The sequence below is a fragment of the Morus notabilis genome, unplaced genomic scaffold (assembly GCF_000414095.1).
Source record: "Morus notabilis unplaced genomic scaffold, ASM41409v2 Scaffold804, whole genome shotgun sequence".
In the NCBI taxonomy this organism is placed as follows: Eukaryota; Viridiplantae; Streptophyta; class Magnoliopsida; order Rosales; family Moraceae; genus Morus; species Morus notabilis.
Genome location: NW_010361209.1, coordinates 429594 through 433885, shown reverse-complemented (window position 1 = coordinate 433885; position 4292 = coordinate 429594).

Sequence of the window (4292 nt, the reverse complement as noted above, 5' to 3'; positions counted from 1 at the left end):
AAAAAAAAAGTGAAATCCGTTTTTCAGAAAACAGAAAACGAAAACAAGAAAATGAAAACACCTTTTTTTCGTTTTCTGATTTCCACAAAAAGACAAAAACGTTTTTGGTTTTGTTTTTTAAAAAAAATTGCACCAAACACGTTTTTAACACTCGTTTTCATTTTTTTACTTTGAAAACCGTGAAAAATGAAAACGAAAACGCAAACAAACGGGCCCGAAAGATTCTCATTCCTATGATTATTTCATGCCAAACGCCCCCTTATGAAATTCCTTTATATAAAGGAAGAAACACGAGGGTTAAAAAAAAAAAAAAAAAAGAGACTGCGTGTGTGCAGAAAAAGTGAGAGAGAAAACAAAAAAAAAGAAACTTTCTGAAGACTGTGCGTGTGTGCAGACGTATATATATATATAAAGAGACTTGGCGTGTGTGCAAAAGAGTGTGCAGAATAGGAGATCAAAAACAAAAAAAAACAAAAAAAATCGTTTGTGAAGGTGTGTGCAGGTATTGTGGGGAAGCGTGAGAGAAAAAAATAGAAAAAAAACTGTGTGTGCAGTGGTGTGAAAACGTGAAAGAAAGAAAAAAAAACAAAAGGTGTAGGTGTGTGCAGGAAAGTGCACAGAAGTGAAAAAAAATATAAACATCCGATATTTCAAAACAATGTAATTACATATTTTGATATTTTGATTTTTTTATATCACGTTTAAATCGAGTTCTATATACACTTTAAAGTATGAGATTGTGATTTACTCCTTAATACTCTCTACGAAGATAAATCTAATATACGCCTTACGGTGTAAGATTTCTTATTTGTAGCCTTTAATAAATTTTTAATGCACTCATGGTGTGTAGTTTCTTATTCTTATCACAATCCTATGATTATCACTAAGACTTAAATTTCTTTTTAGAGATCTATATAAGTTAAATGTGATTTTAAAAAATTAAGGATTAAAAGTTTCTTAAATTATTTGTTATGATTGTTTTGAGTATGATTCGAGTAGAAAACTCATACGAATTATATTTTAAGAATCGACATATGAGAAATTATATACATATAATTTATATGAAAATATTCATACGAATCGCACGATACCCGTCAAGAAATAATAACGAAGAAAAATGTTACAAAAAAAGTGAAAAAGTAAGAAACTGTCGCCTCTCTTTCTCAATATCTTCACAAAGCATATATATATATATATATATATATAGAGAGAGAGAGAGAGCATGGATTTTGCAGAAGCAAGCTATACTTGCTGTAACTTGCTATATGTATATGTATATATATATATATATATATATACACGTCAATCAGTGAAGCAGAAGAAGAATTTCAATTCCTTTTGAGATTAGAAGATCAAAACAAATCAAATCATAACAAATCTTATCCAAACGGTGGATTTGATTTTGAATTCTAAAATTCAAAAAAAAAAAAAAAAAAACAGAATAATCTTAAAATAAATTTGGAATATCAAATACCCTAAAAATTAAAGTACACAAATTGGGTCCCTTTATAGTCCTTAAGCCCAAAAAGATGAGCTCATTATCTCACAAAACCATGTGATAATTAAATACAATTTTTAAATCCCAAATTCAAATAAAAAAAAATCTCAACACCAAATTCAAAAAGGATCATTTTAATTCCCTCTATGGTCATATACCGGGGAATTATCAAAATACAACTTTCAAATCCAAACTCTAAAGTAAAATTCCAAATCGAATTTCAAAAAACATCTTTGAATTCCTCCTATGGTCATATATCGGAGAATTCTCCAAAATTCAAATTCAAATTCAAGAACTACGATTGACTGGATTCCCTATGGGATACGTAGGCAACCTAAAAATTTAGGTGCAGTTTCAAGATCAAATCCAATCCTAAAAATCCTCATAATACATAAAATCAAATTTTAAAGTGCGTCAATTCCTCATAAGGTCATACACTGAGGAATTATCCAAAATTCTCAAACCAAAAATTTGAACTACAAGTGGCTTGATCCCTTAATGGGGAATGTAAGCAACTCGATAAAATTCACTGAGTTCAGCCGCAATTTTAAATCAACCCAAATTCACAAGAAAACAGAATTTACCGTTTTAATTGGAATAAAAAGGTCTTCCCTTGTACCAAGGGATTGTAATTAAGAGGTTATTCTTATAATCTTGAATTGGTCGAACTAAAAATAATAAACTCCTATATTAACTAAAATCTAGTATAGGTGAAATTATGTTGTGTGTGAAATATTAAATATTTTCACTCAACATGCGGCTCTACAGATCTTCTGTGATTTCCATTGGTCTGTTCTAGGTGGTTTATGGGCAGGTAATCATTCTCTGTGCTACTAACATTATCTAAACCCAGAAGTAACCTAGAGATTTTCCCCTGTCACATCAGAGGTTATTCTTGGGATGTGGATCCAAACTTAAGCGTTATGCCCTCTGTGTCTATATTACATTTCACAAGCCGCGGCCTTCGTCCCGGTCGATCCTCCCATGGTATCGCTGGTATGTGGAGAACAAATCATGCAGGCCTCGACTACATGTAGGGTTGACGGTTGCATGAATTGTCTCATACGATCGGCCTTTTCACAATTAGGGGAGGGGAAATGAGTTTTAGACGTCGACCGCTATCTGACGTGGCGGGTGAAGGCCACATAGAGCTTGGTTGTTATCCAACGTGGCAAAGCATATTCTCCCACACAACAGTTGGCCCTAGGTCGAGGCTTTTCTTTGGACTATCTCGAGCTTTAACTAGGTCGGGATTTACTCTGGCCTCTCCGTTTGCTCCGGGTGTGGGAGCCTAACTCTGACCTCCCCTGTAATGATGATTCTGGCGCTTCAGGGCCCTTCGAGAAGTGCAAACGTCACGTCGGTTCGGTCGCCATGCTGACGTGGGCTTTTGTTTAAACGGGTAAATCTGGTCCATTGGATCGTGTCCCTTTAGTTTCTCGCTCTCCGCCTAACTGTTGGATCGAGTCCCTTCGTCTTTGCCGTTGGATGTATACTTACTTCATCGGACGACTGGGAGTTGAGGGTTTTCTGTTATTATAAATAATCTCCCTATGCTCGTTCAAATCATCTTGAAATCAAGCCGACACTCTGCCAAAAATTCTCCAGGACCGTTCTTCATACTCCCCACTCGCAAACTCGCGATTCTCCGGTGAAGTTCACTCCAAGTTCTTGCGCCTCTCTCGCTCCAAGTTTTCTAGTAAGTATCCCTTATCCATTCTCCCATTTTGCTGTCTATCGTGGTGTGTTGCGTGTTTACTTTTTTGTCTGGGTTTTCTATTTCTGTCCCGGTTTTACGGTGGATTTCTTGGGAGGGGGGATGATTGAAAATGGCATAATAGGGGTGCTAGAACCTGGTTTTGGTGTTTTTCATAATGTTCTGGACTAGTTATGGGAGTTTTGAGTGGATCTGTTGAGTTTTATGGGACTGGAATCTTGTTTGGCTTTCTGGGTTTGTTTGAATGGTCGGCGTTTTGTTTGAATAGTCATCGTCTTGATTATGTTTAGGTTAGAATCATCGTCGTCTACTCGAACAGTCGTAGTTTTTAGCTTTAACTTTATTCGACTAAGCATGTTTAGCAGCTTTAGATGCCGAACTTATTTTCTCTCCCCTCTCGACTTATAGGATATTGACCTTAGATTTTTTCTTCACAGTCATGGCACCCAAAAGGATTAACCGTCGAGGGGGATCATCGTATGTGCCTCTTGTGAGGTCGGATCCTTTTCCAGCCGCCGAATCTTCATCTCTCTCCATTAATAGTGATCCGATACTGAGAGAGATCAATGACTATATCTCCGATCATCGGGACAACGAGGACAACGTTGACCGCATGGTCGAGCGAGCCAAACGAGGAGGAGGCTTCTACGTCTAGTGCCCCCTCCGATTGTTTAGTCGGTGGTAGGATCTCCGGCTACAGCGGATGACATTTTGATGTCCCCGTGGCATCGATGGAGGCGGATGACGAACGACCATCCTTCACAGCTGACTTCACAACTCTGAAGACACGGGATAGGGACATCGTCCGCGCGTATAGGGAGGGACGCCTGTACGGTTGATGGATCGAGTACCTCTTCCCTGTCCCTAACTTCAGGGCGAGCCTACCGCCCCCGGGGTATTTATCTGTTTATACCCGGGCCTTCACGGCGGAGATGACATTCCCCATCCACCCGTTCGTGAAGGGCCTCTGCGAGCTCCACGTCATCTCCCCCACACAGTTGGCCCCTAATTTTTGGTATTGCTTTGCCGACATGTGGATTCTTTAGGACCAAAGGTTCGACGTGGAGCTGTCGTTGG